We start from the raw sequence: 13588 nt of genomic DNA, 5'->3' as shown, positions 1-13588 counted from the left end.
AAATGGGGAGAGAACCCAATGTTTAGAATTCCAAGGAGGTATACAGATACTGCAGAGTTAACACATTGAGACAGAGAAATTAAATCATTAAGCAAGTAGTACATTAACTAACTAGCAATTAAAGAAAAGCAAATTGATACCTCTCAAGCTAGTAAAAACGAAGTTCAAATAGTGAAATAAGAACAGATATTTATATTCACTCCTTCCTAAGACAACCTCAAAATAATAATAAAAAAATTAAAAGAAACAGGAAGGGGGACTTCAGTAGACAAGAGATCTCAGCAAATCTTTGGAGGACAGAAAACGGATGGCTGAGTGATGACCAATGCATTAAAGCATGGATGCCATTATCTGGAACATAGAGTGAGTATACTGCAGCAGAAAGAAGATGACTTACACACAGACCCATGGTGAGGCAGGGGATGGGGGAAATGGAGATTCACTGAGAGTTCACGCATGGATGTCAACCCCCTCCCCTCTCCCACCAGAATGGCCGGACACCAGAAGTCCCCACCAACCAGGGAACAGAGAGTCTTTCTTGAGAGCAGTAGTCCTCAGCAGCATCAGCATCATCTGGTAGGTTTGTTATAGGAGATTGCTGGGGCCCACTCCCACTGTTTCTGATTCAGTAGTGTTTGCCAGGTGCTGAGAGGAGAGGGGAATGGGAATTTCTTTTGAAGTGATGAAAATATAAAATTAGTGATGATGGCTGTAAAACTCTGTGAATAAAAAAACTACTGAATTGCACATTAAATTTTAATTTTTTATTATTTTTGTTTTTGAATTGTACATTTTTAAAGGGTAAATTTTATGGTATGTGAATTATATTTCAGTTAAGTTGTTCTTTAAAAAATCGTTTATAGCTGACCCTTGAACAACTCGGGGTTAGGGATGCCACCCTTTGTGCAGTTGAAAATCTGAGTATCACTTATAGTTGACCCTCTGTTATCAGCAGTTCCTCCTTGTCTGCGGTTCTTCATCTGTGAATTCAACCAACGAAGACTGTGTAGTACTGTAGTATTTATTTACTATTGGAAAAAATTCTTCGGTAAGTGGACCTGTGCAATTCAAACCTATGTTGTTCAAGGGTCAACTGTACTCAACTGCACACAAGGCTCTCACAGAAGCCCACCAAATAGATCTGAACTATTAAATCATGTCTCACCTTTGTCTTCCCTATGCTAAATATATCCAGTTACTTCAACCATTTCGTTAAGCCGTAACATTCATATCCCACTTATCCTGGCTGTTGTTCTAAAGTCAGACAGGGTATAAAGTCATAACCTTTTCATATAAAGTATAACAAAAGATTCTAAGTATTTGGAAGTGGACAAAGGAACAGGACAGAGAAGCCAGATAATCTTCTAGCTTTTGATGATTTGGATAAATAAAATTCATTCAAGAATGACTATCAAACATGACATAAAAGTACCAAAAGATGTCCCACTGCCAAATACAGATTAACATGTACTGAGATAACTAAAAGATTCTTTCTATACCATAAAATGCTCCGTAATAATGGTGAGGAAAAGTTGTATTAACTGGAGGTCTGTTGTTCCAAGAACAGAAAAGCAATAGAATACAAACCAAATATAATAGCTGGTGGTCATTAAATATAAATGACATTTTAAAATGCACTCTCATGTAATTATTCCACCGATAAGGTTACCTCTAAATTAAATTCAACCTAGACAAGGTGAAATTCCCTTGCCATATGCTCTTCTTGCCCTCAGGACAATCTTTTTTACAACAGCTACTACATTTCTAATTTCTTATTTAATGTCTGTCTTGCTCATTAGACCGTATAGGGTCAGGAAGGTTGGAATCATATCTTTCTTGTTGATCTCTGTATCTCAGCACCTAACGCTGTGTTTGGCACACACTTGGCTCTCAACAAATGTTCAATTGAATTAAGACTGATTTTTGAGCCCTGGATCACATAAGTGGTAGTAATAGAAACTAAGAAGACAAAGAGAAACAAGATACAGTTTGAGGAATTTACTAATGGGCTAATGGGAAGATAAGTATACAAACAGATAATCTCAACATTCTTAAATAAATAAAATTGATAGAAACCCTCTTCCAACAGGTATTTAAGTCTTTATTCTGTATTAAGTAATAGAGTTACAAAATTAAACACAGTCCCTAAATTCAAAAGCTCAGAGTCTACGCTACAGAGGAAAAAATTAATGATTCCAGTGTTACAAAACAGGTAAGAATAAAGCAACATGGACATACAAAAGAAGGGCATTTAAACAAGAAAGATATGGGGGTGGTGGGTGCAGAGGCGGGTAGGGATTCTGGGTGAGATCATGCTTAAGCTGAGTTTAGACTGATATGCAGGGGTTAGCTAGACAAAGGCATGGGGAAAGGATATTCTAGGTAGAAATAAACAACATATGCAAGGGAACACAAATAAGTGAAACAGGATGATGTGATTAGAATATCATAAACAGTTTAGGATAGCTGAAGCAAAGGGAAGTGGAAGCAAATGACTGAAAGGATGCAAAGGGTGTGTGAAAAGAAGCATTTGAAAGTGCTATCCATACAGCTGCTCTGACAAGGATGGAAGAATGGTAGTGCCATTTCCTCTGATAGGGACTTCAGAAGGAAAAAAAAGATTTGGAGAACAAGATGTTGAATTCAGTTTTTAACATGCTGAGATGAGTATCCAACAGCCAACTGGAGAAAGCAATTGGCACTTTAGTTTATAGGTGGGGAGCTGAGCAGAGATTCCATGTTAGAGAGATGAATCTCACAATACGGTTCTTTGACTATCACCTTGTATTTGTCCAGGTTTTTTTCTCTAGTATTGATACTTCCACACCAAAAGTTCTTCAGTAAGATCTCCAATTCTTTAAGCCTACCACTTTTGCCATCATCACTCTCTACCCTTATTTCCTCACTTCTCTCCTTACCGAAGCATAGACTCCTTGATCTATCATTATAACCTTCTGTATTTATCTACTTCCATCATACTCATCTGGTAATACCCAACCCCGGTTAATCCACATATTCACATTCTCTGTTTGCACCCAAGCAAGCTAAATATTCCTACTAAAAAGTCTCTGCATCTTCTGCTCAATTTGCCTGAAATGCTCATCCCCTGGCTATATAATACAAATAAATGAATAATGAATGAAGTTCCTGAGTCATTCATATCAATAGTCTGTTAATTCATATTTCTATCTAAACAGGGTTAATTTTTAACATAAATAATACACTAGAAGAAGAAATCTATGTGTTTTAAGGTCCCACAATCAAGAGAACAGCATAAACAATCATCATCATTCACACACGTTCAGGAAACAATAAGGTAATTGAAGGTCTCAAAGTTTCATGGTTATATCATTTTCATGAACAGAGTAAAAGTAGTGATGTTAACTGCTGTCGTAGACTAAACTTTACAGTAGAAACAGTAACAGAAAATTTTTGAAGAATGAGAATTTGTGCTTTACAAATTCAATTAACAATACTCACTAAATAATTACTACTTTTCGTAGATAAAAATATTTGGAATATTTATCTATGAGATAGACATATGAAAAGAGCTACAAACTGGCTAAACATTAAAAACAAAAGCAGCTTTTTTTTTGTCTTTAGGACATGAAGTAGGTGAGTACTATAAAAAAACAGAAAAAGAGAAAAATAATCTGTTGAGAGGAAAACAGGGAAGGAGTCAAGGAGGAAGTAATTTTTCAGTTGAGCCTTGAGTAATGAACAGGTACGGAAAAAGCAGCATTAGAGGAGGACAAGTATTAGAAACACAGAGGTACACGAAAATGCACAGCATGAATAAAATAGCCATAAGATCCTGAAAATCAAATGAGTATAAATTAATAAATTTCAGATAAGCATCTAAGAATCAAACGTATGAAGAATGAGAAAGTCATATGGGATGGAAGACAATTTCACACCCAGTTATAAGGGGTACCTCAGTTTAAATCAGGTTCACATGTTGACATATTACGGCAGCCACTTAACACTATAAGCTCATCCTGAGTGTGAATGTTTCATGGCTCTGAGCTCAGCATCTGAACTGATGAGATAACCCAAGGGAATGAGTTTAGGATTGCTCATACCAGTCACAAAGCAGCCAATTAATCAGACTGGAATGAAATTAACTCGACCAAACTGATTTTTCTCTCCCCAAATAGAAATATCTAATTTTTTCTCACTATAAAAGTAATAAACATTAGTTTTTCAAATCTGAAAAAAAGACAAGTTTAAGGAAGACAATAAAAATGAGCAGAGATAGCCACTGCTTACAAGTTGAATATTAGTGCATATTTTCCAGACTTTTCCCCCACCTATACATACACACACATTGTAAAAAACTGGAATCACATTCTACTCCCTGTTTCATGACCACTTTTTTCTTTTAACAACACATTGTAGAGCTTTATCATAAATTTTAATGGCTGTACAGTAATCCACCATTTAGACAAATCATAATTAATTTAACCCTCAGTTTACTGCTAAGGTCCATTATACCCAGTTTTAATTTCTTAGTTTCTCTGTTGAGCAATTTTAGCTGTTTCTAAAAAGTAGTATTTCATGACTTTTATACTTTGTTAGAGGTTGTATTATTTTCCTAAGGCGGCCATAACAACTTACCACAAACTACATGGCTTAAAGCAACAGAAATTTATTCTCTCTAGACTGTGGAAGCTAGCAGTCTGAAATTGAGGTGTTGGCAGAGCCCTGCTCCCTCTGAAGGTTTTAGGGAAGAATCCTTCCTTGCCTCTTCCTAATTTCTGGTGGCTCCGAGCAATCTTTAGCATTCCTCAGCATCACTTCAATCTCTGCCTCTGCTTTCACATGGCCTTTCTCCCACTGTGTGTATCTTCTCTGTGTCTTTGTATCCAAATCTCCTTCTCCTTTCTCTTATAAAGATACTAGTCATTGGATTTAGTGCCCACCTTAATCCAGTATTTTAATTTGATCACATTTGCAAAGACCTTATTTCCAAATAAGGTTGTATTCACAGTACTTGTCTTTTGGGGAAACACAATTCAAGACATTACAGTCATCCAAGAGACAGATAAATTTCTACTATTTTTTTCTAATAGAATAAAACCCATTGAATTCTTTCATGAATCTAAGAAAATATGAGGTTTTAGTGATCTTATCTTTCTTGTATATTGAAACATTTTGCTATCTCATCATTCTAGAAATTATTTCATCATTACTCAATTATTCCTAATTTTAAGTTAAAAAAGAGTAAAATGTTTTGAGAACAGAATGATGGATGCTTAAGATACATAGTAGATAAGAGAGAGATGCACAGTGAGATGAACCATCTCCATTGCATCATGTTCAGTTTTCTTATTGCAGTATACAAACTATCATGTCATTTTTCAAGAAGGTATTAGAAAAGCCCAGAGACACTACTGTTGTGGTCTTTTCTGTAGTTTTCAGAGAACACAGTTGAGAATTGAGATCTATTATTTTTCCCTCAAAATGACAAACAGAAGGAAAATAATAAAGATGCTTCATAAACATTGAATAAACCAGGAAATGAATGGGGAGAGACAGAGAGTAAAATCTAGTCTCTAATGATGTCGGTAAAATTGGTTGTATAAGTGAATTCTCAGACTGTGAGCCCTCAGATAACAATATCCTAAATCAATTTTCTCAAACGCAAGAACTGGTAAGTGAATAATACATTTCTATGGGCAAAAAGGAAATATGGTATTTTCATCCAATTAGTCATCCCACAGTAAGGATTTCATCATACAAAAATTTGCAATAAGAACTTGGGCCATACTATTCTGCTAAAAGGATATGTAACAATATTCTTTCTTTTTTAATTTTTAAATATTTATTAAAATTTTTTCTTCTAGTTTTATTGACATATAATTGACACACAGCACTGTATAAGCACCTTATAATGACTTGACTTAAATACTTCATGAAATGACTACCACAATAAGTTTAGTGAACATCCATCATCTTACATAGATACAAAATAAAAGAAAAAACATTTTTCCTTGTGATAGGCACTCTTAGGATTTACTCTCTTGACAACTTTCATATACGACACACAACAGTGGCAATTATATTAATCATGTACATTATATCCCTAGTACTTACTTATAACTGGAAGTTTGTACCTTCTGACCCCCTTCAGCCAATTCCCTTTCTCCTCACCCCTTGCCTCTGGTAATCACAAATCTGATCTCTTTCTCTATGAGTTTGTTTCTTTTGTCTTTGAAGTATAATTGACCTACAGCACTACGTCAGCTACTGGTGCACAACATAGTGATTTGGTATTTCTATACATTACAAAATGATCACCACACTAAGTCTAGTTACCATTTGTCACCATACAGTATTACATTATTATTGACAATATTCCCCACTCTGTACATTTTATCCCTGTGACTCATTTATTTTGTTAACTAGAAGCTTGTATCTCTCTTTTAAAATTTATTTTATTTATTTATTTTTGGCTGTGTTGGATCTTCATTGCTGTGCGCAGGCTTTCTCTAGCTGCAGCAAGCGGGGTCTACTCTTTGCTGCAGTGCATGGGCTTCTCATTGCTGTGGTTTCTCTTGTTGCAGAGCGTGGGCTCTAGGCATGCAGGCTTCAGTAGCTGTGGCCCACGGGCTCTAGAGTGCAGGCTCAGTAGTTGTGGCGCACGGGCTTAGCTGCTCTGCGGCATGTGGGATCTTCCTGGACCAGGGCTCGAACACGTGTCCCCTGCACTGGCAGGTGGATTCTTAACCACTGCACCACCAGGGAAGCCCGGAAGCTTGTATCTCTTAATGTCCCTTACCTATTTCACTCATTTCCCTACCCCCTCATCTCTGGCAACCACCTATTTGCTCTCTGTATCTATGACTCTGTTTATGTTATGTTTGTTCATTTGTTTTGTTTTTTAGAACCCATATTTAAGTGAAATTATATGGTATTTGTCTTTCTCTGACTTATTTCACTTAGCATAATACCCTGTAGGTCCGTCCATGTTGTCGCAAATGGCAAGACTTCATTCTTTTTTTTATGGTTAATAATTCCACTATATATTATACCACATCATCTTGATCCATTCATCTGTCAATGGACACTTAGGTTGCTCTCATATCTTGGCTATTGTAAATAATGCTGCAATGAACACAGGGGTGTATACACCTTTTCAAATTAATGTTTTTGTTTTCTTTGGAAAAATATCCAGAAGTGAAATTGCTGGATCGTATGGTAGTCCTATTTTTAATATTTTGAGGAATCTCTGTATTATTTTCAATAGTGGCTGCACCAATTTACATTCCCACCAACAGTGCATGAGTGTTCCTTTTTCTCCACATCCTCACTGACACTTGTTAATTGTTATCTTTTTGATAATAGCCATTCTAACAGGTGTGATATTTCATTGCAGTTTTGATTACATTTCCCTGATGAGAGTGATGTTGAGCATCTTTTCATGTGCCTGTTAGCCATCTGTGTGTCGTCTCTGAAAAATTTCTATTCATTTTTTTAATTGGGTTGTTTGATTTTTGGTTGTTGAGTTGTATGAGTTCTTGGTATATTTTGCATATTAACCCCTTATCAGACATATTGTTTGCAAATATCTTCTCCCATTCAGTAGATGACCTTTTTATTTTGTTGATGGTTTCCTTCACTGTGCAAAAGTTTTTAGTTTGATGTAGTCCCATTTGTTTATTTTTGCCCTTGCCTGAGGAGACACAGCCAAAAAATATTGCTAAGACCAATGTCAAATGCCTATGTTTTCTTGTAGAAGTTTTATGGTTTCAGGTCTTACATTTAAATTTTTAACCTACTTTGAGTTTATTTTTGTATATGGTATGAGAAATTAGTCCAGTTATTCCAACACTATTTACTGAAGAGGCTAGCTTTTTCCCACTGTATACTTTTGTCTCCTTTGCCATAGATTAATTGACCATGTAAGGGTGGGTTCACTTCTGGGCTCTCTATTCTGTTTCACTGATCTACCTGTCTGTTTTTGTACCAGTACTATACTGTTTTGATTACTATAGCTTTGTAGTATAGTTTGAAATCGGGGAGCGTGATACCTCCAGCTTTGCTCTTCTCTCTCAAGATTGTTTTGGCTATTTGGGGTCTTTTGTTTCTTTGTAAATTTTAGAATTATTTGTTACATTATTTGTGAAAAATGTCATTGGTATTTTGATAGGAATTGCACTGAATCTGCAGATTGCCTTGGGTAGTATAGTCATTTTAACAAGAGTAATTCTTTCAACCCGTATCTTTCCATCGGTTTGTGTCATCTTCAATTTCTTTCATCAGTGTCTTAGTTTTCTGAATACAGGTCTTTCACCTCCTTAGTTTGATTTATTCCTAGGTATTTTATTCTTTTAGATGGGATTATTTTTTTTAACTTCTCTGACAGTCTGCTGTTAGTGTATAGAAATGCAACAAATTTCTGTCTATTAATTTTGTGTCCTACAACTTTGCTGAATTCATTGATAAATTCTAATATTTTTTGGTGGCATGTTTAGGACTTCTTACATATAGTACCATGTCATCTGCAAACAATGACAGTTTTACACCTTCCTTTCTAATTTGGATTCCTTTTATTTCTTTTTCTTGTGTGACAATATTCTTTCACTATTTATGATATTTGCACATCAAAATTTACTTGATATGGTAAATAAGTGGACAAACAGTGAAAGTTAGTGCACACACAAAGGTGTTTGAAAAGAAAAGAATAACATGTAGAAATGAAAAAATTCATTGATTTGATCATTCTAATTAGTATTTAGGAAATCTGAAAACAAAAATGTTTTGCAATTGTGGAGCAAAAAAATGGCCATCCCCTCTTCGACAAAATTAAGAGCTGTCAAAGTTCTTTTTGATAATGTAACTGCCAAGAACCAGAAGTAATAATAAGCTAAAGCCTATTAAAGATGTATTTGAAATTTGAATCTGTATTTAAAGTATAGACATATTCCAGGTTCATGCATGGAAGTTGATAAACAACTGGCTACATTCAAAGGGCTGCATCTCTTTGGGGTACTTTCAAAACCCAGAAAAGTAAAAATAAAAATTTGGGTTTGCCACCATCATCAAGAAAATGAAAAAACACACAGAATGATAAAAGAGTATCTGTGAATCATGTATCTGATAAGGGACTTGTATCCAGAATATATAAAGAACTCTTATTAACTAAATAATAAAAAGACAAATAACCCAACTAAAAACATGAACCAAGAAATTAAAGACACATTTCTCCACAGAAGATATCTGAATGGCCAACAGGCACATGAAAAGATGCTCAACATTAGTCACTGGGGAAATGCAGATGAAAACCATAATAAGATGCCACTTCACACTCAGTAAAATGGCACAATAAAAAAGACATATAAGTGTTAGCAAGGATGTGGAGAAATTGGAACCTTTATACACTGCTGGTGGGATTGTAAATTTCCTGCAGCCACTGTGGAAAACAGCCTAGCAGTTCCTCACACAATTAAACTTATCATGTAACCCATCAATTCCACTCCAAGTACCCACCCAAGAGAAATGAAAACACGTTCACACAAATACCTGTACTCAAACAGTCGTAGGAACATTACTCATAATAGCCAAAAAGTAAAAACAACCCAAATCTCCACTACCTGAATGGATAAACAAATGTGGTATACTCACATAATGGACTGTTATTTGGCAATAAAAAGGAATGAAATACTGACATATGCTACAACATTGGCAGACATTGAAAATATTATGCAAAGTGAAATACACCAGCCACAAAACGCTATATATTATGTGATTCTCTTTATATGAATTATCCAGAATGGGAAAATCCATAGAGACATAAAGTAGATTGATCAGTAGTGCCTAGGGTGGGAAGGAGGATGGTCAATGACTGCTAATGGGAAAAAGTTTCTTTTTGGGTGATAAAAATATTCTTGAATTAGCTTATGGTAATGTTCGAAAAACTGAAAATATACTAAAACTCACTGAATGGTACACTTTAAATTGGTGAATTTTATGGTAAGTAAATTATCTCTTAATAATACAGTTCTTGGGTGTGAGTGTGTAATGAATTGGGAGATTGGGATTGACACATATACACCAATATGCATAAAATGGATAACTAATAAGAACCTGCTATAAAAAAAAAAGAAAATTCAAAAAAAAATAATACAGTTCTTAAAAATTTGGGTTTGCTATATTTAAATACTTACTAAAATTCTAATAAAGTTGATTTTCATTATTCCTTTATTAATTAAAATATTTAAATTAACTCTTATTGGAGTATAGTTGCTTTACAATGTTGTGTTAGTTTCTGCTGTCATTTTTCCTTTATTTTTACTTCTGCAAATTATTCATAAGATGACTTAAAAATATTTACTAAAAATAAGCTCCATTACTTCCAGATGGTAAATGGTGATGAACATTTTCTTGGTATATTGACGGTTAATCAACCTTCCTAAATAAATGTTTAGATTGTTAGTAGTTTTTCATTAGTATAGATGAAGTTACTTTCAACATTTTTTTAACACAACTTTATAGAGTTGTCAGATCATTTCCTTAAGAAAAATTCTGGGTGCAAAGCTATTTCTCTAGAGAGGCTGTACTAATTTATACTTCTAATAGCAATGTTCAAAAGGAAAGCATCAGTTTTATCCTGAAATATGCACGACTTCATAGCTTAGTAAAAAACAATCCTAAGAAGGAAATAAGAAAAACCACCTGGAACAAAACATAAAAAGAAAAAAACAAAACCAACAAAGAAAGAAAGACTATAATAATCAAAAATTCTTTTAAATACGTTAGACTGAGCCTTCCTCCAATTCTGGCTTTAACTGACCAAAAAATGGAAAATTTTATTACATAACATTTCTTAAGTGTAAGTTTTTCACTTTTGGACATGTCTAATTCTTTCAGAATGAACACCTAACTTATACCCCACTATTTATAGGCAAAATGTAATGAAAACACTTAGCTTTCTCTTATTTAAAAAACATATTTATAGCTCTATCTGATGAGAGGGCTTAGAAGCAATAATTCCCCAGTAGCAGCAAGATACCCAGTGACTAAGTCCTGGTTTCTAAATACCATTTTCCAATAAAAGGAACTAGAGCTCCTTGGAGAAATGGCTGATTCTAAGGCTAGGGTAAGGAAAACAAAAAATAAGCTTGGGATAACTGCCAAAACATGGAAGCAACCAAGATGTCCTTCCGTAGGTGAATAGGTGAATAAACCAAGGTACTTCCAGATAATGAAACACTATTCAGTGATAAAAAGACATGAGCTATCACAGTAATCAGGACAGCATGGTAGTGGCACAAAAACAGAAATATAGATCAATGGAACAGGATAGGAAGCCCAGAGATAAACCCACGCACATATGGTCACCTTATCTTTGATAAAGGAGGCAAGAGTATAAGACAGCCTCTTCAATAAGTGGTGCTGGGAAAACTGGACAGCTACATGCAAAAGAATGAAATTAGATCACTCCCTAACACCATACACAAAAATAAACTCAAAATGGATTAAAGACCCAAATGTAAGGCCAGACACTATAAAACTCTTAGAGGAAAACATAGACAGAACACTCTATGACATAAATCACAGCAAGATCCTTTTGACCCACCTCCTAGAGAAATGGAAATAAAAACAAAAATAAACAAATAGGACCTAATGAAACTGAAAAGCTTTTGCATAGCAAAGGAAACCATAAAAAAGATGAAAAGACAACCCTCAGAATGGAAGAAAATATTTGCAAACGAAACAACAAAGGATTAATCTCCAAAATATACAAGCAGCTCATGCAGCTCAATATCAAAAAGCAAACAACCCAATCCAAAAACGAGCAGAAGACCTAAATAGACATTTCTCCAAAGAAGATATACGGATTGCCAACAAACACATGAAAAGATGTTCAACGTCACTAATCATTAGAGAAATGCAAATCAAAACTACAATGAGGTATCACCTCACACCAGTCAGAATGGCCACCATCAAAAAATCTACAAACAGGGCTTCCCTGGTGGCGCAGTGGTTGAGAGTCCGTCTGCCGATGCAGGGGACGCGGGTTCGTGCCCCGGTCCGGGAAGATCCCACATGCCGCAGAGCGGCTAGGCCCATGAGCCATGGCCGCTGAGCCTGCGCATCCGGAGCCTGTGCTCTGCAACGGGAGGGGCCACAACAGTGAGAGGCCCGCGTACCGGGGGGGAAAAAAAAAACAAAAAAAAAAACCCTACAAACAATGAATGCTGGAGAGGGTGTGGAAAAAGGGGAACCCTCTTGCACTGTCGGTAGGAATGTAAATTGATACAGCCACTATGGAGAACAGTATGGAGGTTCCTTAAAAAACTAAAATTAGAACTATCATATGACCCAGCAATCCCACTACTGGGCATATACCCTGAGAAAATCATAATTCAAAGAGTCATGTACCACAATGTTCACTGCAGCACTATTTACAATAGCCAGGACATGGAAGCAACTTAAGTGTCCATCGACAGATGAATGGATAAAGAAGATGTGGCATATATATACAATGGAATATTACTCTGCCATAAGGAGAAATGAAATTGAGTTATTTGTAGTGAGGTGGATGGACCTAGAGTGTGTCATACAGAGTGAAGTCAGAAAGAGAAAAACAAATACACTATGCTAACACATATATATGGAATCTAAAAAAAACCAAAAAGGTTCTCATGAACCTAGGGGCAGGACAGGAATAAAGACACAGATGTAGAGAATGGACTTGAGGACATGGGGAGGGGGAAGGGTAAGTTGGGACAAAGTGAGAGAATGGCATGGACATATATACACTACCAAATATAAAACAGATAGCTAGTGGGAAGCTGCTGCATAGCACAGGGAGATCAGCTCGGTGCTTTGTGAGCACCTAGAGGGACTGGATAGGGAGGGTGGGAGGGAGACACAAGAGGGAGGGAATATGGGGATATACGTATGCATAGAGCTGATTCACTTTGTTATACAGCAGAAACTAACACAACACTGTAAAGCAATTATACTCCAACAAAGATGTTAAAAAAAGAAAAAAAAAGACGAGCTATCAAGCCATGAAAAGATATGAAGGAAACTTAAATGCCTATTACTAAGTGAAAGAAGCCAGTCTGAAAAGGCTGCATATTGTATGATTCCAACTATATGACATTCTGGAAAATGCAAAGCTTTGGAGACAGCAAAAAGATTGCCAGGGGTTAGGAGGGAGGGAAGGATGCATAGGAGGAACACAGAGGATTTGTAGAGCAGTGAAACTATTCTGTATGACATCATTTGACCAAACCTATAGAACATACACTACCAAGAGTGAACCCTAAGTAAACGATGTACTGCGTCAGTGCAGGTTCATCAATCACAAAAAGATGAAACAAACTAACAAACAAATCTGGGGTATCTTATAGTGCCAGAAAATAAGGAAGTACTCAAAAGACAAAAGGATAAGGGGCATGTGAAAGGGATACAAGAATTAATCTGAAAGAATTCCCAACAACTAAAACAATTTGAGCAACAAAGTAAATAGCACAGCATTGAAATATAACCCAAACCATAAAATATACATCAGTCCATCCTGATATAAACGATGACATAAATAAACAAATAAGAGCAAAGAGACATAAATCAT

General features: G+C 35.7%; 1 protein-coding gene across 5 annotated transcripts in view; it reads right to left on the bottom strand.

Annotated features, from left to right (window-relative positions):
* Positions 1-13588, bottom strand: part of NARS2 (asparaginyl-tRNA synthetase 2, mitochondrial) — a 137165-nt gene that overhangs the window by 55461 nt on the left and 68116 nt on the right. The window lies entirely within an intron of this gene.

The sequence above is a fragment of the Leucopleurus acutus genome (genome assembly GCF_964270905.1).
Source record: "Leucopleurus acutus genome assembly, chromosome: 8".
NCBI classification, from domain to species: domain Eukaryota; kingdom Metazoa; phylum Chordata; class Mammalia; order Artiodactyla; family Delphinidae; genus Leucopleurus; species Leucopleurus acutus.
The sequence above is the reverse complement of the archived record's forward strand: the minus strand, read 5'-3'. Positions and strand labels throughout refer to the sequence as shown.